The following is a 27,360-nucleotide window of genomic DNA, read 5'->3' as shown; positions in this document are numbered from 1 at the left end:
TTCCACATTACTAGATGACAGGTACTAGCTAATGGGTTACAGAAGATGTGGAAGTGTTGCTGATGCCATAGAATTTCAACTCCGTTCTTTTCTTATTTTGAAACTGAGTAACAGAGTAGTGACAAGTTGCACCGGTCAGTTTTATTTCACGCTCACTAAAAGACCTTTTTACGCTCTACTATTTTAATTTCGGTTAGGTTTCACAGTGGACAATTCTTGCTCAGTTTAAAGAGATAAATGAAGACAAGAGTAAAAAGATATGTTACACTGTCATATAGTAACTCTTACAAATAGCACAAAACTTCTAGTAAAGTTTCACTGTTGGGGACTATCATCTTTAGAAAAAACACGACAAGCAAGTGAAGTTATTGATGTTAATTCTTTAGTTACTTGTGCAGAAGTTAATACTAGAAATGTATTTATGCATTGAACGAAACAATAAGGTCATTAATACAGGAGGCGAAAGTCAGGGCCATTAACTATTTACTACAGTTTTGCGACATTTATAAAAGCAACAGTTGGAAGCAATAATTCATATAAAAGTCTTCTGCAGACAATAAAAGACATACACTGGTATTAGAAATGTCTACCACTATACAAGACACAACATGTACCAAACAAACATATTGTCATTCGTGCTGCGCTTCTATCAATACGTTCAATATCTCTTGTTAGTCCTATTTCTTACTGACCCCACACACTTGAGCAAGATTCTAGCATGGCTCACACAGATTTTTTGTATGCAGTCCCCTTTGCAGATTCACTGCGCTTCCCTACTATTCTACTAATCAAGAAAAGCCCACCTCTTGCTTCACATATGTCGGAGCCGATGTGATTGTTCCATTTCATGTCCCTACAATTTGTTGCAGGCAGAAATTTGTATAAATGACTGATTTCAGTTGTGGCTTGTTGGATCGGTAGTCATAGGATACCACGATTTTTCGTTTTGTTAAATTTTAAATGCAAAATTTTATGAGCTTTCAACTTAAGTTGCCCGCTTCGGACCACTTCGAATTCTTAGCAATATCTGAATGAATATTTGTGCAGTGCCTTTCAGACGGTACTTCACTATAGATAACTGCATCACTTGGTAAAATTTGAAAGTTACTTTTTATTTACAGAATACAGAAGTTCTCTCGAGCAGTTGATTACCGCTGAAAAAACATGGCTTTGACAGACGAAAATCTTCCTCGCATACAGGGATACTTAAGAAGGAAAACGTATCGCAGAATATGTCAAAGTTAATCATGCGCTCCGCATGGGGACGGCCTGCAGAACGGTTTCTCACACTCAGGTGTACAGAACTGTACCGTCCTTGGTCAAGCAGTAGCCCTGCACGCATTGAGTATCAAAGCCGGCGCGGTGCACACGCATGCAGGTGCGAGAACCAGCTCAACCGTGCCACTTGCTGTTAGACGCCACCCCAGCGAGTAAGATGAAACACGCTAACGAAGGGAACACAGTAAGTGCCATTGCCCGATGTCCCAGAAACTTTGATCAGTGGAAAGGGAGTCAAAATAAGCGAACGAATGTTTCGGCTTATCCGTAGATACTCGACCGTTTCTGAGAAAAGGACCTTCAAAGTTTTCGACGTAATTTAAATGTCTCTTAGCGGTCTAAAAGCTCAACCCAGTTGGTGGCACAGTGACTAATGTCACAGCCATTCAATTTTTGCGTCTCGTGTTCGAAATCCGATTATTGGTTTATTTTATTTAATATTATTTTATTTTCATTTATCTGCCAGGGAGGGAAAGGAAGGCAGTATGCACTCCGTGTGCATAACGGGGGGAGTCATTGCGGATGTGGAAAGGGTGCTTCCGGATGCCATGAAGAGTGCAGGGTGCAGTCAACTGCAGGTGGAGGCCCATGTAGGTACCAATGACGTCTGTCACTTTGGATCGGAGGAGATTGTCTCTGATTTCGGGCGGCTAGACTGCCAGTCTTGCTTGCGAGATTAAGGAGGAGTCTACCATCTGCAGCATCGTCGACAGAACGGACTGTGGTCCTTTGGTGCAGAGCCGAGTGGAGGGTTTCAATCAGAGGCTCAGGCGGTTATGTGACCGTGTAGGCTGCAGATTCTTTGACTTGCGCCATCGGGTGGTGGGTTTCCGTGTTTCGCTTAATATGTCAGGAGTCCTCTACACACATTAAGTGGCTACACGCGTAGCGGGGGCTGTGTGGAAGGGCCTGGGTGGTTTTTTTAGGTTAGAGACTCTCAGGAAACCACAGAAAGAGCGTCTGTCTAAACGGAGCCAGGTAAAACACAATAAGGAAATTGTAGAAACGATTGGTATTGTAGTTGTAAGTTGTCGTAGCTGTGTTGGGAAAGAACCAGAGCAGCAAGCCCTATTAGAAAGCACTGAAGCTCAAATAGTTATAGGTACGGAAAGCTGGATAAAGGCGGAAATCCGGGGTGGCCGAGCGGTTCTAGACGCTACAGTCTGGAACCGCGCGACCGCTACGGTCGCAGGTTCGAATCCTGCCACGGGCATGGATGTGTGTGATGTCCTTAGGTTAGTTAGGTTTAAGTAATTCTAAGTTCTAGGGGACTGATGACCACAGCAGTAAAGTCCCATAGTGCTCATAGCCATTTGTACCGTTTTTTGAAATCCGGAAATAAGTTCAGACGAAATTTTTCAAACGTCCTAACAGTGTTCAGAAAGGATAGATTAAATACAGTTGGTGGTTGAGTATTTATTGCTGTCAGAAGTAGTTTAGCTTGTAGTGGAACTGAAGTAGATAGTTCCTGCGAAATAGTATGTGTAGAGGTTATACTTGATAATCGGACTTAACTGTTAATTGGATCGTTTTACCGAACCCCCGACACAAAAGATATAGTTGCTCAACAGTTCAAAGAAAACCTGAGTCTCCTTTCAAATAGGAACCGCACTCATACAATTGTAGTCAGTGGTGACTTCAATCTACCCTCGATATGCTGGAAAAGTTATAGGTTTAAAGCCAGCGGCAGGCATAAAACCTAATTCAAAATTGTACTGAATGCTTTCTCAGAAAATTATTTTGAACAATTAGTTCATGAGGCCAATCGAAGCGTAAATGGTTGTGAAAGCATACTTGACCTCTTAGCAACAAATAATCATGGATTAATAGGGAGCATCATGACGAATACAGGGATTAGCAGCCCGAAGACAGTTGCGGCGAAGCTGAATACCGTAACACCCACAACCATCAAAAAGAAACGCAAAGTACACCTATTTAAAAAAGCTGATAAAAATGCTCTTAATGCCTTTTTTAGAGACAATCTCCACTCCTTCCGATCTGATCACGTAAGCGTAGAAAAAATTTGGAATGATTTCAAAGATCTACTATCGACGGCAATAGAGAGATATATACCACATAAATTAATAAGTGATGTTACTGATCCCCCTGGTACGTAGAACGGGTCAGATTGCTGTTGCAGAAGCAACGAAAAAAGTGTGCCAAATTTAAAAGAACGCAAAATCCCCAAGATTGTCAAAGTTTTGCAGAAGTTGGAAATACAGTGCGTACTTCAATGCGAGATGCTTTTAATAATTTTCTCAACGAAACTCTGTCTCGGAATCTGGTAGAAAACTCAAAGAGATTCTGATCATACAATGCCTTCACTGCACGATAACAACGGTGAAGTCACTGACGGCAGTGCCTCTAAAGCAATGTTATTAAACACGGTTTTCCGAAACCCCTTCACCAAAGAAGGTGAAGTAAATATTCCTGAATTCCAGTCAAGAACAACTGCCAAGATGAGAAACATAGAAGTAGATATCCTCGGTGTGGCAAAGTAGCTTAAATCACTTAATAAAGGCAAGGCCTGCGGTCCAGATTGAATAACAGTCAGGTTCCTTTCAGAGTATGCTGATAAAATATCTCCATATTAAGCAATTATATACAACCGCTCGCTCACAGAAAGTTCCGTACTTAAAGACTGGAAAACTGATCAAGTCACACCTATACCCAAAAAGGTAAATAGAAGTAATGCGCTGAATTACAGGCCCATATCACTAACGTCGATTTGTAGTAGGGTTTTGGAACATGTACTGTGTTCGAATATTATGAATTACCTCGAAGAAGACGATTTATTGACATATAGTCAGCACGTATTCAGAAAACATCGATCTTGTGAAACACAACTAGCTCTTTATACTCATGAAGTAATGAGTGCTATGGACAGGGATGTCACATTGATTCCATATTTTTAGATTTACAGAAGGCTTTCGACACCGTTCCTCACAAGCGTCTTCTAACCAAACTGCGTCCCTATGGAATATCGCCACAGTTATGCGACTGGATTCGTGATTTCCTGTTAGAAAGGTCACAGTTCGTAGTGAAAGACGGAAAGTTATCGAGTAAAACAAGTAATATCCGGGTTCCTCAAGGAAGTGTTATAGACCCTCTGTTGCTCCTGATCTATATTAACTATTTAGATTGTTTGCAGATGATGCTGTCATTTAGCGTCATGTAAAGTCATCAGATGATCAAAACGAATTGCAAAATGATTTAGATAAGATATCTGTATGATAAACTTTGAGGTTCGCCGATGACATTGTAATTCTGTCAGAGACAGCAAAGGACTTGGAACAGCAGTTTAACGGAATGGACAGTGTCTTGAAAGGAGGATATAAGATGAACATCAACAAAAGCAAAACGAGGATAATGGAATGTAGTCAAATTAAATCGGGTGATGCTGAGGGGATTATATTAGGAAATGAGACACTTAAAGTAGTAAAGGAGTTTTGCTATTTAGGGAGTAAAATAACTCATGATGGTCGAAGTAGAGAGGATATAAAATGTAGACTGGCAATGGCAAGGAAATCGTTTCTGAAGAAGAGAAATTTGTTAACATCGAGTATAGATTTAAGTGTCAGGAAGTCGTTTCTGAAAGTATTTGTATGGAGTGTAGCCATGTATGGAAGTGAAACATGGACGATAACCAGTTTGGACAAGAAGAGAATAGAAGCTTTCGAAATGTGGTGCTACAGAAGAATGCTGAAGATAAGGTGGGTAGATCACGTAACTAATGAGGAGGTATTGAATAGGATTGGGGAGAAGAGAAGTTTGTGGCACAACTTGACTAGAAGAAGGGATCGGTTGGTAGGACATGTTTTGAGGCATCAAGGGATCACAAATTTAGCATTGGAGGGCAGCGTGGAGGGTAAAAATCGTAGAGGGAGACCAAGAGATGAATACACTAAGCAGATTCAGAAGGATGTAGGTTGCAGTAGGTACTGGGAGATGAAGAAGCTTGCACAGGATAGAGTAGCATGGAGAGCTGCATCAAACCAGTCTCAGGACTGAAGACCACAACAACAACAACATCTGTATGATGCGAAAAGTGGCAGTTGACTCTGAAAAAAGAAAAGTGTGAAGTTATTCACGTGAGTACTAAAGTAAATGCGCTAAATTTCGATTACGCGTTAAGTCACACAAATCTTAAGGCTGTAGATTCAACTAGAAACTTAGGGATTACAATTACAAATAACTTAAATTGGAACGATCACATAGATAATGTTGTGGCTAGAGCAAACCAAAGAAAGCGATTCATTGGCAGAACACCTTAGAAGGTGCAACAGGTATACTAAAAAGACTGCTTACACCACGCTTGTCCGGCTTATTATGGAGTATTGCTGTGGAGTGTGGCATCCGCGACTGTTGGGACTGACGGATGACATCTAAAAAGTTCAAAGAAGGGCGGCTCATTTTGTATTATCGCAAAACAGGGGAGATAGTATCACAGACATGATACGTGAATTGGAGGGGCAATCATTAAAACGAAGGCGTTTTTCGTTGCGACGGGATCTCCTCATGAAATTTCAGTCACCAGTTTTCTCCTCCAATTGCGAAAACATTCTGTTGGCACCCACCTACATAGGGAGAAATGATCATCACAATAAAATAACAGAAATCAGGGCTCTCACAGAAAAATTTAAGTGCTCGTTTTCTTGGAACGCCGTTCGACAGTGGAACGTTAGAGTGACAACTTGAAGGTGGTTCACTGAACCTTCTGCCAGGCACTTTATTGTGAACAGCAGAGTAATCACGTAGATGTAGATGTAGATCTAGTCATGTCCGTAGAAGATTACGAAACGAATGTTTCTTACCAAGTAATGGAATACATGGGCGTCATATTATATGTTACGTGTGAGTATTTTGAGTATTTTGTTTGCAGGAGTTACAGTCTTATTCAGTTCTTACATCCTTGAAATTCATTGTTATATGAGTTCTTAATTCTAGTACCGTATTCTAATATTTATTCTTCAGGACTACTTTGTACATTCAGTTGAATTATATTGATCGTAGAGACATCCGAAACATAAAAATTCGGAACATGACGAGCATAATGAGAAGGCAGGTTTGCAACAGAGACATTTCTTCGTATAAATCTCACACCGGAAAGAAACAACGTCAACACTGCTGAAGTTTACACGCGCTGGCAGTAGTTTCGCTGCAAACCGCGCATAACGGATCACCTTTCCGAAAAATGGCGCTTGCAGCTGACTATGAATCAAGATACACTAGAGGAGTTTCACCTAAAACATTTCAATTTTTTTTAAATTCAGATATTGTTTTTAAATTCACTCACCAGACAAACTATTAGTGAATCAATAAGGACAACGATATTTCAATATAGATTGGAAAACATTCGTGTAGTGATCTCCTACGGACGTAAATAGTGAAGCAAAACCAAAAAATAAAAATAATTTTCGGGTTTCTGACACGGGGCACAACAGTATGAAGTCGTGCCACCTCTGCAGTTTAACCATTTACTCATTCAAAGGCACATTCAGTACCTCGAAAACTTTGACCGTCGTTTTCTCAGAAACGGTCGAGTATCTACGGATAAGTTGAGACACGTTTCGCTTATTTTGACCCCTCTTCCACTGAGCGAAGTTTCCGGGAAATCAGGTTATGACACCTGTCGTGTTCTCCTGTCGAAGTGCAGCTACACTGTCTGCCAGCTCTGCGAGGCACAAGTTATCAGTCACGGTTGCACAGCACCTGCTGGCACGATCTGTCAACCAACGAGTCTGCTTCATATCGATGTGTGCATAGCAAGCTCTCTCCGAAAAGTCACAGTTACAGCGGTCACGATGCCTCCAAACAAAGTCGAATGCTGAAAGAAATCTTTATGTCGACCGATCATGCAACATTAAGGGCGTTGTTCGTAAATCGTAGGTGCTGTCTTGGCGATATCCGTACAATATTTTTGTAAAGTAAGCTCTCACTAGCCTGCCCGGCTATCTGCGCGGTCGCTTCCCGAGCGGGAAGGCGTGCCGGTCCTCGGCACGAATTCGCCCGGCGGATTACTGTCGAGGTCCGGTATGGAGTCCAGCCTGTGGATGTTTTTTAAGGCGGTTTTCCATCTGCCTCGGTGAATGCGGGCTGGTTCCCCTTATTCCGCCTCGGTTACACTATGTCGGCGATTGCTGCGCGAACACTGTCTCTACGTACGCGTACATCATAATTACTCTACCACGCAAATACTTAGGGTTACATTCGTCTGGTATCAGACGTTCCCGGGGTGTCCACCGGGGGCCGAACCGCACCATAACCCTGGGTTCGGTGTGGGGCTGCGGTGGGGTTGGTGGACCTCTGTGGCCTGTTGTGGGGTTGTGAACCACTGAGGGTTACGGCGGGACGAAACCTCTCCGTCGTTTCTACGTCCCCGGTTCATTGCACAATACACAAGCTCCTACAGCTCGTCTCTATTGATCCCACGCCACAAAATTAATACGCTATGGACTCCGTTTGTCCTGACAGATGCTACAAGCCTTTTCTCAGTTGAAGTATACGCCTACCGACTATTTATATGGGTTAAGTAGGATCGTATCTCAGTAACGATGAAACGACACACCGGGGACATCTCTGAGGAGGGCTCTGGAGCCGGTTCGAATTGTGGGCACCTCAACCGAATGGTTAAGGAGCTCCGGAAAGGCTCAAAATCATGAAAAGTTCAATTTTTACTTTTTTGTGTTTTCTGAATCTGCAGACTATTACCTTTTAATAGATATATAATTTATTCAATTCCGAAGACTACAACTATTTTTAAATGTTTTTTGAAATGTGTTCTACATGGGCGTGACCTACTGTGGCGCCGTTAAACTGCTGTCAAATGGTGTTATTATTAACGTCCGTGTTCATCAGGTACATTTTAGTGATGTGAGATAAAGTATGTGTTGTGGCTAACCTGTGATGGTTCAATATATATCGCTGGTGTGATTGTCGATTGTTTCATGTTTATTTACTCTGTCGTTATCTCGAAAATATTCGTAATTAATTCTGTTTCTTGAGTCTCTGTTTTGTTGAAGTATAATAATGGGTAAAAGTAAAGTTATTAGAAATCCTCTGAAGGCTTTTAAGAAAAGGAGAAATGTTGGAAAGCCAAAGGTACGTGTTATTACTGTAAACAATAAAGACGATGAAAATCCCCAACATAGCTTGTGTCCCAAAGAAGAAGACAGTTGGTGTAAATATAACAAAGGATTGCTAACTGGTGAAGTGTACACTCATAAGCATAGTCTGCCTCATGCAATAATGGAGGTGATAAAACCTATTTTCAGAGACTTAGCAGCACCTGAACTGTTGAAAAAGTGTATTCACGGAAAAACTCAAAACCCCAATGAAAGTGTAAATAGTGTTATATGGTCGAGAATCCCCAAGACTGTATTTGTTGGAATAGAAACACTTCACTTTGGTGTGTATGATGCTGTTGCGACTTTCAATGATGGCAACATTGTAAGGTGCAAGGTATTTAGAAATATGGGAATGAAGATAGGTTCTAACATGGTACGAGCGATGCTTGCTTTAGACAAGGAACGCCTTCAGGCTGCAAACAGGGCTGTAACGAGTCTAGAAATACAAGCAAGAGTAAACAGGAGGAGGAACAAGAGGAAGCTGGAGGAGGAGTTTGCAGAGGATGAAGATAATCCATCCTATGGACCTGGAATGCACTAAAAAGTTAATACAATCTTTTTCGCTCGATTCCCAAAACTTTTATTTTCTCATACTAATTACATGTTTTCTAAGGATCTTCCAAACATATTTGTTTCAAACTTTCAGTAAATGTTACACAGTACCTTTTGCATAATTTAACACAGCCTTTTTCCGAAAAACTGTATATTTTTGAATATATAAATAAACAATTGCAAAAAAATGTTGTGAATTTTCATTACAATTGAAAAAAATCATCTTTAATAACTGAACTAAAATTTTGTAAAATCCCTGTGTTAAGTTGTAGCCCATATTCCAATAAATAATCTGTAAAAAGTTCAACTTCCTACCTCAAATACTTTGTGAGGAAAGATGTAATTTATAAGCGTTATTTTAACATTGCAAGTATAGGGCGTTCCGGAGCCCCTTAAGTCATGTGGACTGAATTTCCCTTGTGTGTGTGTGTGGGGGGGGGGGGGGCGGTCTCACGCACACCGCGCGAGTCGGCTTCATACGAAACAACGCGGTGCGGAGAAGCTGCCTCGCATATAGGTTAGGAATTTTAGCACATACACACAGAAAAACCCTTTCTTTAGTCTGCTTGATGTAGTTTTACCATGTATGCGCGTTAGTATATGGAGACAGCAATAGCGAGTCACTAAGTGGTATTTCACATAGACGAATCGCCACAACGTTACCTGCAACCCCATCAAACTTGATACTATTTCTGCCGGAAGAATGATGTAGGTTTCCCTTGAGAACCATACGGGACCTTTATTTATACATTCCGAGACGAGTGTACTCTGTTTAGAAAGCCAATGAGTTTTGCTACCGTGCTGGGACGTTTGCAGCATGTTGTGTTTCCATAATTTTCTGTTCATAATTTTTCATGAGCGAAACTTCGCATTACTACTTCCGAATTTGTCCTGAGACCGATTAGGATCAAGTGGCACTGAACTGATTTCTATGTTCACTTAAATACTTAAATAATGATGCTGCAATTACAATATTGTGCACCTCTTCGATATAATACAAGGGGAAAAAAACGTTCCGCCTTCTTTGAACTTTTTTTCGATGCGCTTTGTCAAATCTGTCTGGTGTGTTTTCCCGTACTACACAGCATGCTCTAGCAGACGACGACGAAGGGTCGTAAAGACAGTCTTTTAGTTGTCCTGTGTACTATGCCGCCTCCTTAATCAAGTACGATTTACGATGTACTGCGTATAACCCTGTGCAGCCACGTTCTTGAATACAGGTCCCACGTCACAGATGAAGTAATATACGTACAAGCTGTGTTAAACTCGATGCATCTCAATGTCTTGTTATGAGAAAGGATTCCTTCGTTCTTAAGGAATGTTCATATGTATGCGTGAATTTCAGGGTGTGGTATAATAGTACACGAAAAGCTTTGATAGTTAGCGCGTTAATAAAATGTAGTTAAACGTAATTATCTGCCTGATAATACATGCTTCAGTGATGCAGGTAGTCCTACCGTAGGTGCAACCACAACAGAGGGGTGCCCGTTGAGAGATCAGACAACGTGTGGTTCCTGAAGAGGGGCAGCAGCCTTTTCAGTGGTTGCAAGGGGCAACAGTTTGGATGATTGAGTGATCTGGCCTTGTAACATCAACCAAAACGCCCCTGCTGTGCTGAAAGCAAGGGGAAACTACAGCCGTAATTTTTCCCGAGGGCATGCAGCTTTACTGTACGGTTAAATGATTCCGGAGGTAAAATTGTCCCCCATTCAAATCTCCGGGCGGGGGCTACTCAGGAGGACGTCGCTATCAGGAGAAGAAAGCTGGCGTTCTACAGATCGGAGAGAGAAATGTCTGATCCCTTAATCGAGCAGCTAGGTCATACAAAAGTTTATTGTAGGGACGTTTAGTTTGAAGAGAGCACTGCCTATTTCCTTTCCCAATGCTGTTCAGTTCGACCTTGGTCTCCACCTGTAATGTCCTCGTCTTCTCCGAGATTTTTATTCTTCCTTTTACGGAAGTCTGTATCCTAGGGGATAGCTACTACGGATTAGAATGATGAAGAACCGCTCAGTAGTTGTACGTTGACATATATAGCTCACGAGAGGTACTGCCAAGCGTTATAGCCTGCAGCCACAAAGAGCTTCACTTGATACAAACAGTTAACTGTCCCGTTCTGTAACTCTCTGCTAACACTGCCCGCATGCTTCGCAGCATGACACACGAGCAGCGGAGCTTACACATTCATAGATCACCTGATAGCAGACTGTGAGTAATCTTCCGCTATAACATTAGTTACTTACGCTGCGATATTTGCTGTAAGTGCTTGTATTCCTGATATGTATTTTTTACTAGTTTCAGTATAACAAAATCTACGTCAACTCCAAAACCATCACAGGATGGTAGTGTGAGTGAATGTCATTACCTGATGATACGCAGGTAACACTAAGTTACAGCATAGCGGTAGGCACATATAAAGACTGTGGTAGCATTGCATACAAAAGGTATATAGAGGCAGTGGCTTGGCGGAGATGTCATGTGTACTCATGTAATTCATGTGAACAGGTTCCCCACGTGCTTATGGTCGTACGATAGGAATTAACAGCCTCTGAACTCGGAATGGTAGATGGAGATAAACGCGTGGCCTATTCCATTTCGGAAATCGTTAGGGAATTTAGTATTACAAGATCCACAGGGTCCAGAATGTGGCGGGAATACCATGTTTCAGGCATTACCTCTCACAATGGACAACCCAGCGGCCGACGGTCTTCACATTGAGAGGCACCCACATGCCTTGCTCATACTGTGGCATCAAGGAGTCAGGCCTGCAAGATGAGTGGTCTGCCAAGCGAGTGGATTCATTCTTATTTATCGAGTAACATGAACTCTAGTACTCACACTTAAGTTACAAGTTAACCTCCTATATGATTAATACGCAACGGAAACACGCATCTGACTATCAGTAATTTACAGAACTCTGACTGTACACTACGCACTGGCAATACCACATTTTCTTTCCTTTTTTTTTATTTAACGGCTTTCGTCAACACGTGGCCACCGCACTGAATATGAATGGCGCACACATTATAAATTCGGGACATTATGACAACATACAATTCGAAGGAAAAGTCCACCAATCTTTTTCTTTTCACTATCTTATTTATTCCGATAAATTCTCTAACCTAAACACACAAATTCTCTAACCTACAACAATAACACATGAGAAATTCCGCCCAGTGGGCATGGCTTTACATTGGTGAATCTCTATAATATGGTCTCGTAATTATTTAACGCTACAGTGCACTTTCTGGATAGGATGGTGGATCTTTTATTATATCTCACACTTCGACTCTCACAATCATCATCACGAAACTATCCTCCAGACCGAGCAGTACCGAAGGAACAAGCATAACCCACTAATCTTTTGAAACTACCTTGCTACTCTCCCATGCAAACCACACATACCCAAATTACATGACATACACCACACTACGACATGAAATACTACACAGAGAATAGTCACAACATTATCACTTTCAGCTTTCCCACTTCAATTAATATTTATCCCAGTTTCACACGACACTGCCCCACTTCGTAATTCTCCTTTCCTACTATGAACTCTGGAGATATTTGCACGTCTTCCTGTGCAATGCAAGCCAAGTGGCGTTGCTGGGTAGACGGCCGACTCACCTTGCTTCTCTCTCAGAGTTTGAATCTAGCGTCACACGGAATCATATCACGCAAAGTAATATTAAGAACGTATTCATCACACACGCGAGTCCTCAACTGATACCATGGACGAGTACTTCTCTTTATCCTTTGTCTCATACACAGATTGAGACTCACACAGTACTCACCACGTGGAAGTACTCGTCTCTAATTTCAAGTCCTGCACACGCCATTTCTTAAATATTTCATCTTATGGTACACACGCTATTTCTTAAGTATTTCAACTTATTGTACACACGCTAGCAATTCAGCTTAACTTAAGCACACGGAAGTATTTCAACTTATTGCTACACGTGGTTTCATTGTGACCGTTGGTCACTTCCGAAGATTACTACAATCCCATTAATATTACCTGCCTGACATTTAATTCTCCCCACAAAAGTTCCTGAAATAGAGAAATTATTATTTCAAACTACTCTTAAATATTCCACATGCATACCATGTCTCCACTCTTTCGTCATTACGGAGCACAACTAAAACAGGTCTTAACAGCACAAGATCCAGCGGCAGAGTGCCGAAAAATGGCCGTTCTCCGGGTCATCTCGCACCTTTGCTCAAGGTGGGGGAAGACCATGCTACCGTATTGGTCAGCCACATTTCAGGCGCTCAAAGCTCCGGTAGGTTTCATCTCTTTGGTCCCACCAAAGGTGGCCAAAGGATCGTCTCAAAGATGATCATATATTCACATTCACTATCTGCGGTTAGCAGACGACCATACATTCATTCATTTCACAGATCTCACCAAACTGGATGTAGGGATTTACTTTGTGGGAGTCCACATTTGATCAATTAAATAAATAAGTTGTCATTCTTTCCCACACTGGTATCCGGCTTCGCTGTATTAATTGAAATTGAGTTATTTTACAAAAAAAAATGTGTTGTTCTGACAAAAATAATAAAGTATGTTGTACCTATTTTCAATGTCGGGCGGTACTGTACCCTTTCAACATAACGACCGAAAATGGTTCAAATTGCTCTGAGCACTATGGGAGTTAACATCTGAGGTCATCAGCCCCCTAGAACTTAGAACTACTTAAACCAAACTAACCTAAGGACATCACATTCATCCATGCCCGAGGAAGGATTCGAACCTGCGACCGTAGCAGTCGCCCGGTTTCGGACGGAAGCGCCTATGACCGCTCGGCCACCGCTGCCGGCATAACGACCGAGATCACTGGGGTATGTGTAGAGTTGTCAGTGCTAACAGACAAGCAATGCTGCGTGAACTAACCGCAGAAATCAATATGGGACGTACAACGTAGGTACCCGTGCGGCGAAATTTGGTGTTAATGGGCTATGGCAGCAGACGGTCGAAGCGAGTGCCTTCGCTAAAAGCACGACAGCGCCTGCAGCACCTCTCCCCCGCCGCCCAGAGGGGCCGCGAGGTTTGAGGCGCCATGCACGGATTGCGCGGCCCCTCTCGCCGTAGATTCGAGTCCTCCTTCCGGCATGAGGGTGTGTGCTGTTCTTAATATAAGTTAGTTTAAGTAGTGTGTAAGTCTAGGGACCGATGACCTCAGCAGTTTTGTCCCTCAGCAGTTCACACACATTTGAACATTTGAGCCTCTCCCACGCTCGTAACATATCGGTTGGACCCCAGTCGAGTGGAAGACCGTGTCCTGGTAGGATGAGTCCCGATTTCAGTTGGTACGAGCAGATGGTAGAGTTAGTGTGTGCCGCAGATCCTATGAAGCCATGGACCCAAGTTGTGAACAAGGCACTGTAGGAAGTGGTGGTGACTCCATAATGGAATGGGCTGTGTTTACATGGAATGGGCTGGGTCCTCTGGTCCAAATGAACCGATCATTGACTGGAAATGGCTATGTTCGACTACATGAAGACCATTTTCAGCAATTCATAGACTTCATGTTCCCAAACAGTGATGGAATTTTTATGGATGATAATGCACCATGTCATGAGGCCACAGTTGTTCGCGATTGGTTTGAAAAACATTCTGGACAATTGGAGCGAATTATTTGACCACCCAGATCGCCCGACACGAATCCAATCAAACATTTATAGGACGTAATCGAGAGATCAGTTCGTGCAGAAAATCCTGCTCTGGCAACATTTTTGCAATTATGAACGGCTGTAGAGGCAGCATGCTGCAGGAGAATTCCAACGCCTTCGAGATGCTGCTCTACACCGAGCAACACGAGGTCCCTCACGATGTTAGGAGGTATCCAATGACTCTGGCCACCTCAGTGTAGGGACAGATATATTGTTGTACTCAAAACTACAGTTTAACCTTTATGTGCGACTGTTCCCTTATTTCTCTTTCATTTCTTTTCTATGTATGGTATTACGAATACATCAAACTCAGTTGTTTTCAAAATGGCTTGTTTGATAGCTCTTTCGATTTTTCAACCGCTCCCACCAGCAGCGGAGGTGCAACGACATACTGCAGTCTCCTGGGGAAGATGTGCAGAAGATTTTTAAGGAGGTTTGTACGAAACGTAAAAACAAAATTTTCCATACTACGAAAAGCTTATTTGTATATATTTGAGAACACACAAGGTCCATTCTATAACAATCTGCCACGTTAAAAACCTATACGTTAAGATTTGCATTCATACATAACAGCTTATTTTATAAGATGCTTGCGTTATAAATTTAAAATTTGTGTCCCTATTCGCCCATGCATCTTTCAATTATTTTGAAGCCTTCCTGTCTTAATAAATTTTGTTTCGTATCTAGAGTGTGTTCCAGAACTTAAGGATGAAAATTATACAGATGATAGATGATCTTCATTACAATAACCTGAGGTCAGGAAAATACGGTTAATAATGAATACCTAGTTCGTTTTACTCACATATAGAATTTCCGCCGTATAGTGAGTATTTCAGGCCATGGCCACTATGCAAAGTAACGACCACCAGCCCCAATGAATGTATTAGAACATAATCCATTGACAGAACCGAAATCAGGGTTAAGAATCATTTGATCTTATTCCTTACACAGACACGCTGTTTGTGATAGGGATGCAGCTGTGATCCACACACTGTTTTCTTCAGCGTGTTAATTTCCCAGACAGTTTGATGGACGCGTATTGATGACTGCCCTCTCATTCGCTAAAACACAATCTTCTCAAGTTCAACTACGCGAACAGTTCTTTATCTAGAACGATTCACCGTGCTTTTGTTCACTGCCAGGGCTCCGTAGACATCCTCCAAGCTCCTACGAAAATCTGCGATGCTCTGGTTTTGCGCCAAAAGAGTCTCAGTTACAGCTCTCTGCTTGGAACGCACCGCCATTACAGATGTCATTTTTAAGGCTACCTGTAGTGCCGTTCTTGTGGTTTGGATGACCCCATTTCTCTATATACTTGTTGGACGTCACGGGCACAATATCCTGGTGGCTCAAATGACGGTCTGCGAGCTTCTGTAACGCATAGTGCGCCAACTTCGACAACCAGTGATGAACTTCACTGTGGACGCATCAAAGAATGAGATTTCTTTTCCATGTAGTGTCGCCAACGCCTATGTGGCAGGCAATTGTCTATCATGAACCAACAGGAGTTTACAAACACATTCACAACACTGTACATTCAAATTTTAATTATGACCATTTTTTCTCAATCTGAAGATACTAGACTTAAAAATTCTACGGTATGTATTCCGTTGACATTAATAGTTTCGGATAAGTTGCCTGGAAAAATGTTAGACAACAAGAAAGGGGAAGGAAATGAAACGAAACTTCGTTTGTTGGGATGTATGTGATATTACTTCTATGATTACAAAATAGAGTCAAGTTTAAAATAACTTGGAAGCGTGTGTGCAGCTTATTAGTATGACGTTGCCCCATCTCTGGCCAGGACGCATGCACTGATTTGGTTGGGAATGGCTGAAACCTTCATACACTCTCTGGTATACAGGCAACCGACACTGATTAAATGTAAGTAATTATCGGATAATACATCATTTCCGTAGAACATTACGGAAAGAATGTGGGTAAATGTGCAGCTAATTGTTATTGTGAGGCGTTGATAGGTTGCCTCAATAACGATCCAGTGCAATTATGCGTAGTTATGAAGATTAGTGTTAATTACTTAGCTGAATTAGTTACTAATTATTAAACAGCAATTTAGTGAAAACCTAATTATTAAGCGAAATACGACCGTCGCCAGTTCTGAAATTGAGAATAGTTTTGATTCTGACTGTATTGAACTGAATGTGAACATACTGTAACATCTAAAAAAAAAAAAGAATTGCGACGGTGGATTATTATTATTATAACTTTCGCCTACCTACCCGTTGCACGGTGGGTTTCATAAAATACCCTAACCACCTTGCATAAATGTCAGGTTCTATCAGTATTACAGTATATGAGAATATGTCTTTTCACTTTCCTAGCATCATTCACCTTGCTTACCTCGCGTCGTCTAAAGCTGTCTCTTTGATCTCGTCCCGATTGACTTCTCCATATAGGCACAAAATTCGACGTGCAAACAACAAACTGTGCTAAACTGAAGTGGCAGTATGGGATTAAATCTAGTGCTACGAAATAACGTTATCTAAACATAGAAAGCTACTTGACTTTGTGTTCATTAACGTTTAGCAGTAATCAAGAGACGCATGTAAGGGCCTGATTAAGTTCACTCATTACATAAAATTCAGCAGAAGCTAACGATGTTTAGAGCACTGAAAAAAAAGAAAGCTGATGTTTTATAGTACTACAACATGCTCAAAACTTTGCGCTACTGTTCACCAAGACACTGATCTGCACGACAGATGGTTTTCTGTAACTCGCCACACTTTATTGTCCACGGCACAGCACACTTTTAGTGATTTGTTGCACAGTTAACAGCGACGAATATTACCGGCATTGTATTCTACTTGACTTCCCAACGCCTGTTGCCTCGCTCATACGTGACGGAAGACTCGTAACGATTTACAGTAACAATTTGGCGACTGCCTGTTCAGTGAGCGCTTCTGACGGGTCCATCGTCTTGCACCAATAACGACATAGTAAAAATATTCTTTTCATTTACCTTTTTACTTCTGTTAATTACTTTATGAAATTGTTATTAACCTTCTATCAGTGCAGTTAATGTTGACGGTATGGCTGCAGGAGCAAATCAGTGTAAAAATAATAAATATTAACTGATAACACTGTACAGATTCGCGTCAGACATAGTATGTGGTTCCCAGTTCTCTATACAGTACAGTCACTGCTAGCAGGCGCGTTCCCATGCTGTAAAACCATCTGCTGCAGAGCTCGAGGCACGGTACTCTCTTCCTACGTTGTTGCTACCGAATGTTCTTGTCCGACTGATAGCAAGCAGAAATAACATAAAAAGCCACACATCGCCAACCAAAAACGTTTTTTAAAGATTTTCTCGAGTTTCAGAAAAAATCAGAAAATTTAAAAAATAAGAGAAACGAAGCTACTAACAGTTCTATTATAGTCTTATCTGCACTGTCACGTTTTGGATCCCTACTATTTTATAGTCAATATTTAAGGTGCTCCTCCCTATTGTTGGAATTATAAATACATAAATTTTTAATTACATGGTCTTGCCTCCTTGTGTTGCAACGAAAATTTAATTTACATTTAGTAGGATTTCATTTTGATACACATTTGAAATAAAAAAAATCTTTTTGATTCACAACTCACGACGCCAGTGCATCATATTTACTGGTTACATATTCTGCGATTCTTCAGAGTCTTCTGCCGATTTACAGGTGGCTCGTTACAATTTGGTATACGTCAAACAACACAAATATTAGATACATATAACAGACATATTTTACATAATATGTTCCTGAAACATGGCGATTACATATTTTATAAAAGAAAGAGACAAAATCGTACTAGTATGTGTATATATTTCATATTTAATGACATTAATCTAATTCAGGACATTTTCAGTAAACTAGTTGTTTTATCAACACTAAATGAAATCTTACAGCTCAATGCATGTCATACATCTATGCGTCAGCCACGTCCCGCTATGCAGTGCTACGGGCGAACTTCTCGTACCAGTTGACGTGCTTTAATTTCAGTGTCTCAAGCCACATTAAGCACCTCTCAGAACTGCTGTTAGCTACTAGGCTGAGTTTGACAGACCAACCTACATCCTTACACAATGTCATTTCATTCAGTCTTAAGCACAGGATAAACACAAACTCTGAACCATGTCACATCGTGCACCGATCTGCCAAAACATTATGACCACTGCCCACCGCGAGGTTGAATGCCTCCGGGTGCTGTTGACGGCACGTGAGACAATAAGGAGAGAATGTAAGCGGAAGAGAGACGAATGAAGTCATTATAGCGAAGAAACGGGACGCAAATCCGGAGAGCCACAGGTATAAGGGTTTTGATGGTTCAAATGGCTCCAAGCACTATGGGACTTAACCAGTCCCCCAGTCCCCTAGACTTAGAACTACTTAAACCTAACTAACCTACGGACATCACACACATTCATGCCCGAGGCAGGATTCGAACCTGCGACCGTAGCAGAAGCGCGGTTCCGGACTAAAGCGGCTAGAACCGCTCGGCCACAGCGGCCGGCCAAGGGTTTTGACAAAGGGCACATTGTTGTGGCGCTGCGGCTGGAAATGAGAATTCTAAATCGTCGAAACTGGTCGGCTATTTGCGGACTACTGTCGTGAGCACCTAAGGAAAGTGGTTGAATGATAGTGGAATAATGCGTAGACCGTATGATACTGGACGTCCACGTCTCATCACAAAACGTAGAGGTCGGAGGATCCCCCACTGTGTAATCCAGGGTAGGCAGCGATTTGAGGCAGATCTGACGACAGAGTACAATACTGGTGCAGGCACAAGTGTTTCGGAGCATGCCATTCGAAGTCCATTGTTGTACATGGAGCTCGACGTCACACGACCCCTATGCGTTCCCATGTTGACCCAACGACACCATCAGTTACGACTCCAGTGGGCACAGCATAACTGAGTTTCCACCGTGAAACAATAGAAACGTCTTGCCTGTCGAATGAATCGCGTTTCTTGTTACACCAAGTCGAAGGCTTGGAACGTGCACCGCACCACAGATGCTGGCTGATCAGAACAGAACTATGCTATGGGGGACATTCCGCATTAGGATTCTATGGGACCTATGGTAGTATTCGAAGATACTGTGGCAGCAGTGAACTACGGTAAACATTACTGCTGAACACCTCCATCTTCTCTGATGGCGATGGTATCTTCCAGCAGGATGCCTCTCCAGGACACAAGGCAAGAATCGTGCTGCAGTGTATTGAGGAGTATGATAGTGAACTCACATTGATGTCTTAGCCAGCAAATGCCCCACTGGAAAATTTGCGGCAATTTAATGATATGTGAGTAAACTTTTGGTTTCACGTACTTCTGGAAACCTATCAAGGACTGGTAGAATCCATGTCAAGCAGAATGGCCCCTGTAATGTGTTTGAAAAGTGGACCAACACGCTATTAAATAGGGGTTCATACTATTTTGACTCATCAGTGTACTAACACAGTATTAAAAAATGACCTTAACTTTATTGCTTTCCACAATTTACATTACTTATTGTCCTTTATTTAAATTTCTGTACTGGCTCCTGAATCAGTCAGTGTACTAGTGTGATTATAAAATAAGTAATGCTCTATTTACTAAAACGTTTGATATATATATGGCACTGTAGACACCTTTTGACACGTTTGTTATGAGACTCGCTAGTACCATCATATTAGATTGAGCTACATGAACAATTTTATATTGTCTCTTCTATATTTCATAAAATTTCTTTACCTCATTACTTAGTTTTGAAGACTTTGTCCTTGCCTTGACCAACACAACACCTCCCTCCCTATAGATTCTGGCCTTCTTTCCTTCGTTATGCCCTCCCGTTTCTTTTACAGTTTTTTATTAAGCTGTTTGGTACTAACTACCTGATCTCATACAATGGTATTTGTGTCTTTGGTGGAGATATAACGGTTTGCTCAGATATTTATGATGGCCTTTCACCAAACATAACTTCATAAGGTGACAGTTCAGTAGTAAAAAGTGGCAGTTTGTTCATTATTTGCTAGAAATCCTTCACATATTTTCACCAGTTTGAGTGTTTCTTGGCATAATAGGCTCTCAATAAACGATCTATCTCCTTCATATTTAGGTATATGCAGGATGTCCACTAATGTATACACTGGTAACAAAACAATGAAACTATTTCTTGGATATAATAAATGAAACATATGTTATACCAAATATGCCCCACTCATTAAGTTTTCAGCCTTACATAAACATTTAATACATGTAATGAAATTCAATATTTACATCACTTCAACACAAATACCCCCAGTAACACGCAAAATATCAAGCTGGTATTTAATCTCTAGCACATATTGTGCAACACGTCTCATGTGATTGTGCCAATGACATCTCTGATGCATTGTTGCAATCTCACAATATCAGAAATTGCAGAATATCTTTCACATACCTCTAAAGAAAGATATCTAAGGGGGTAAAGTCAGCTGATCTCAGGGGCAACAGAATTGGGATCTCTCTGCCAGTCCACCTGTTGGGGAATGTTTCATTGAGAAAATCACAGACTTCTACAGCCAAATGAGGGGGAAATGTAGTAGGACAACAAGAACATCCATGCAATTTGTTAGTGGTGATTGCTTACATTCAGGGGCAAGCATACATTCAGGAGCAAATCATTTGTTCTCCTTTGATTTACTGGTCCCTAACCTATTGTTCTGCTAAGAGGATTATGACCTCCTGGGGATAATCCATCCTTTTGATTGACATGTCCTTAACCTATGGTACGGTTAAGTGCTTTTCCATGTCAACCCTACTCCTTCCCACCCTCTCAGAAACATGGCAGCACTTCTGATATCAAATTAATTAAAATGATTGAAAAAATTGTCGGGAAATTGCTCAATTGTACCACTTTCGGTATACATGGGCCGCTTCAGGTTATTCTGTTCCCCCCCCCCTCTCCCCCCAATCCTTTACACTGTATCAGATTGATGGAATGATTAATTAATTAATTAAATCGATATCATTCAGTTTTCCCTGCCCCACAGCCCATTCTGGAAATATTGATTGATCTATCACAGTGTATGCAACATTGTTTAAACAATTAAGAAAACATTGGGAATATTGTTTGTTTAAAAAATTTATGGAATACAACGTGGTGTATGGAATACAGATTATTTAAAGAATTTGTCAGGAAATCGATCGCAGTGTGAGGTATGTTTGAACATTTGCGGCATTTTTTTCATTCCGATCACGTAACGAAACACGTAATTACTGCATCAGAGGTAGCTTAAACATACATGAAAAACATTCTCACACGTCGTTACCTACGCAGGCTGCCTGGAGGCGGGGTGCATGTGGGACCCCTCGAAGCAAAACGTCTGTCAGCGGCCACACCGTGCGCTAGGCACCAGTGGCCTCGCCGCACCATTGTCGGTTGTCAGTGGCACCACAGCTACATTAAGTACCGCGCTAATCCCTGACCAAACGAGTTAGATAGCAGCAATCTTTTGATACTGACACCTCAGAAACTACTATCACCATCCCTCCCTGCCATCTCAAGTGGTCTGTATGCGTGAACCAACATGTCAGATACCACCACAAGTGAGAGACTTCTTCCATCCAAATAAAATACCAGACAGGGAATACACCTAGATATACTAACTACACTCCTGCAAATGGAAAAAAGAACACATTGACACCGGTGTGTCAGACCCACCATACTTGCTCCGGACACTGCGAGAGGGCTGCACAAGCAATGATCACACGCACGGCACAGCGGACACACCAGGAACCGCGGTGTTGGCCGTCGAATGGCGCTAGCTGCGCAGCATTTGTGCACCCCCGCCGTCAGTGTCAGCCAGTTTGCCGTGGCATACGGAGCTCCATCGCAGTCTTTAACACTGGTAGCACGCCGCGACAGCGTGGACGTGAACCGTATGTGCAGTTGACGGACTTTGAGCGAGGGCGTATAGTGGGCATGCGGGAGGCCGGGTGGACGTACCGCCGAATTGTTCAACACGTGGGGCGTGAGGTCTCCACAGTACATCGATGTTGTCGCCATGGTCGGCGGAAGGTGCGCGTGCCCGTCGACCTGGGACCGGACCGCAGCGACGCACGGATGCACGCCAAGACCGTAGGATCCTACGCAGTGCCGTAGGGGACCGCACCGCCACTTCCCAGCAAATTAGGGACACTGTTGCTCCTGCTCCTGGGGTATCGGCGAGGACCATTCGCAACCGTCTCCATGAAGCTGGGCTACGGTCCCGCACACCGTTAGGCCGTCTTCCGCTCACGCCCCAACATCGTGCAGCCCGCCTCCAGTGGTGTCGCGACAGGCGTGAATGGAGGGACGAATGGAGACGTGTCGTCTTCAGCGATGAGAGTCGCTTCTGCCTTGGTGCCAATGATGGTCGTATGCGTGTTTGGCGCCGTGCAGGTGAGCGCCACAATCAGGACTGCATACGACCGAGGCACACAGGGCCAACACCCGGCATCATGGTGTGGGGAGCGATCTCCTACACTGGCCGTACACCACTGGTGATCGTCGAGGGGACACTGAATAGTGCACGGTACATCCAAACCGTCATCGAACCCATCGTTCTACCATTCCTAGACCGGCAAGGGAACTTGCTGTTCCAACAGGACAATGCACGTCCGCATGTATCCCGTGCCACCCAACGTGCTCTAGAAGGTGTAAGTCAACTACCCTGGCCAGCAAGATCCCCGGATCTGTCCCCCATTGAGCATGTTTGGGACTGGATGAAGCGTCGTCTCACGCGGTCTGCACGTCCAGCACGAACGCTGGTCCAACTGAGGCGCCAGGTGGAAATGGCATGGCAAGCCGTTCCACAGGACTACATCCAGCATCTCTACGATCGTCTCCATGGGAGAATAGCAGCCTGCATTGCTGCGAAAGGTGGATATACACTGTACTAGTGCCGACATTGTGCATGCTGTGTTGCCTGTGTCTATGTGCCTGTGGTTCTGTCAGTGTGATCATGTGATGTATCTGACCCCAGGAATGTGTCAATAAAGTTTCCCCTTCCTGGGACAATGAATTCACGATGTTCTTATTTCAATTTCCAGGAGTGTATAATCACGAAAAATTGATGTCAGATATGTAAACATTGAGAGATATAAACTAAAGTATGTAAAATTGCGAAAACCTACTAAAATTACGGAAATTGACTGAGAACACATAAATTTAGAGAGAAATACCATGAAAAGCGTACTGAGCAAAATCAACAAAATTGCATGTTCTGGAGAAGAAGTGTAAACTGATGCTACATATACACACACACCTTAATAGTGGAGAGGAGTGGCAGTCTTAGGGACGTGACATCAAGACGAAACAACCATTTTATCCCTCACATGAGTAATACAACCTAACATCGAACGATGTCTTACGCGTGCAAGAGGAAGGGAACCAGGGGTAGAGGTAAATTGTGGTGAAAGGGTACAGTACCGCCCAACATTGAAAATAGGTACGAAATACTTCAATATTTTTGTCAGAACAACACATTTTTTTTTTTTGGAAAGTAACTCAATTTCAATTAATACAGCGAAGCCGGATACCAGTGTGGGAAAGAATGACCATTTATTTATTTAATTGATCGCATGTGCACTCCCACAAAGTAAATCCCTACATCCAGTTTGGTGAGATCTGTGAAATGAATGAATGTATGGTCGTCTGCTAACCACAGATAGTGAATGTGAATATATGATCATCTTTGAGTCGATCCTTTGGTGGGACCAAAGACATGAAATTTACCAGAGCTTTGAGCGCCTGAAATGTGGCTGACCAATACGATAGCAAGGTGCTTCCCCCACCTCGACAGAGATGGGAGAGGACCTAGAGAACGGCCATATTTCAGCACTCTGCCGCTGGATCTTCTGCTGTTAAGACCTGTTTTAGTTGTGCTCCGTAATGACGAAAGAGTGGAGACATGGTATGCATGTGGAATATTTAAGAGTAGTTTGAACTAATAATTTCTCTATCTCAGGAACTTTTGTGGGGAGAATTAAATGTCAGGCAGGTAACATTAATGGGATTGTAGTAATCTACGGAAGTGACCAACGGTCACAATGAAACCACATGTAGCTATAAGTTGAGATACTTCCATGTGCTTAAGTTAAGCTGAATTACTAGCGTGTGTACAATAAGTTGAAATATTTAAGAAATAGCGTGTGTATCATAAGTTGAAATATTTAAGAAATTACGTGTGCAGGACTTGAAATTAGAGACGAGTACTTCCACGTGGTGAGTACTGTGTGAGTCTCAATCTGTGGATGAGACAAAGGACAAAGAGAAGTACTCGTCCATGGTATCAGTTGAGGACTCGCGTGTGTGCTTAATATTAAACTGCATGATATGATTCCGTGTGACGCTAGATTTAAACTCTGAGAGAGAATCAAGGTGAGTCGGCCGTCTATCCAGCAACGCCACTTGGCTTGCATTGCACAGGAAGACGTGCATTTATCTCCAGAGTTCACAGTAGGAAAGTAGAATTACAAAGTGGGGCAGTGTCGTGTGAAACTGGGATAAATATTGATTGAAGTGGGAAAGCTGAAAGTGATAATGTTGTGACTATTTAGTGTTTAGTATTTCATATTGTTGTGTGGTGTATATCATGTAATTTGGGTATGTGTGGTTTGCATGGGGCAGTTGCAAGGTAGTTTCAAAAGATTTGTGGGTTATGCTTGTTCCTCCTGTATCGCTCGATCTGGAGGAAAGTTTCGTGATGATTGTGAGAGTCGAAGTGTGAGGTATAATAAAAGATCCACCAGCCTATCCAGAAAGTGCACTGTAGCCTTAAATAAATTACGAGACCATAATACAGAGATTCACTAATGTAAAGCCATGCCCACTGGGCGGAATTTCTCATGTGATATTGTTGTAGGTTATAGAATTTGTGTGTTTAGGAATAAATAAGATAGTGAAAAGAAAAAGATTGGCGGCCTTTTCCTTCGAATTGTATGTTATCATAATGTCCAAAATTTATAATGTGTGCGCCACTCATATTCAGTGCGATGGCCACATGCTAATAAAAGCCGTTAAATAAAAGACAAAAAGAAAATGTGGTATTGCCAGTGTGTAGTGTACAGTCAGAGTTCTGTAATTCACTGATAGTCAGATATGCGTTTCCGTTGCGTATTATTCATACAGGAGGATAATTTGTAACTAAATAGTAAGATACGAGAGTTCATGTTACTCGATAAATTAAGAAAGAATCCACTCGCTTGACAGACCACACATCTTGCAGGCCTGACTGCTTGATGCCACAGTATGAGCAAGGCATGTGGGTGCCTCTCATAATTTCGACCCTGCCAGGATTCCTTTGTCAGGATATTTTTTGCCAGGATAATTTTGTTGCCAGGATTTTTTTGTTAGGATATTTTGTTGCCAGGATAATTTGGCCAGGATATATTTTGCCAGGATTTTTGCTGTTAGGGTTTGCTGTTAAGGTTTTTTTTGATGGAATATATTGTGATAGCGCAAAGAAGTAAAATTTTTTCTGTTTGCAATTTCTTTCTGGATTGGTGAGGATCTTTTATTTTTTTATGTAATTAATTGCTATATCGTCCAAGGCTGGAAGATCGTGGTATATTTTTTTTGCGTAATGTCCATAGTAACTAGGTCGCAGTCGAAAAGTGTAGTCACCATGGAGAATAGTGATTCTAGGGCGAACGTAGCAGTGCAGCAGGAAGTAGCTGTTGACCATGGGTTAACGAGCGAGAAAGACAAACACTCGAAAGGGGTTGAATTGTTCGGTGGACCGCTGCAAGGGGATCTTTTATGCGGCGGGCTTTGTCCACAAACGCGGGCTTTTCCCGACGACGCGGGCTCGGGACTAGGTCAGGTATTCAGTGAAAGTGAAGCTACCCTTAGCGAAGCTACCGTTTCTCAGGCGAACGAGGTGAGTGCGTCGACGGTAGCAAATGACAGTGTGCTACTGCAGTTTTTACGGAGGATGGATGAAAGATTAGAAGCTATGGATAGGGAGGCTAAGGAGAGAGATAGGGAGAGGAAGGAAAGATGGAAAGCGATGGATAGGGAGAATAAGGAAAGAGATAGGGAGAGAGATAGGGAGAATAAGGAAAGATTTGAAGCAATTAATGATATATTGGACGCAATGGATAGAGATAATAAGGAAAGATGGGAAGCGATGGATAAAGATAGTGAGGAAAGTATGGAGGCATTGGATAAGGGAAATAAAGAGGCAATGAGGAAGCTACACACAGTTATCGATGAGCGTCTGCCCGCAATTAATAATCGGTTAGATGAGGGGGAGAAGAATCTGGATGCAGTGAAGCAAGAATGTGATGCCGTGAAAGAAAAAGCCAATAATTTGGAGGTACGAATAAGTGCAATAGAGAGTGATACTACTGAACGTAGGGACGTGTTGCCGAATGAGCGAATCAAAGAGGTGGTGGTCAGAATGAATACGATTAGTGCAGATGCAGAAAAGATCAGTACAAGAGGCGAGACAGGTTCTGACAGTACGCAGCGAGAGGTTTATGCCGATCAGGAGGAGATACAACCACCATTACAGTTTAAAGAGGCACAATTAGAAATAAGTAGGAAACATAGTGAAGAACTAGCGCAGTTGCAATTAGCGTGCAGTGGCGAAGGTGACACACCACCAGGTAGATTGCAGAGGGAGAGTGAGATAAACTCAAAAAGCGAAAATAGGCAGAAAGAGCAAGACGAATTCAGAGAGTCAGAAGAACTGTTGTGTCAGATAAAACAGGTGGCAGACCCAAC

The sequence above is a fragment of the Schistocerca nitens genome, chromosome 3, assembly GCF_023898315.1.
Source record: "Schistocerca nitens isolate TAMUIC-IGC-003100 chromosome 3, iqSchNite1.1, whole genome shotgun sequence".
NCBI lineage: Eukaryota > Metazoa > Arthropoda > Insecta > Orthoptera > Acrididae > Schistocerca > Schistocerca nitens.
Note: the sequence above shows the minus strand (reverse complement) of the source record.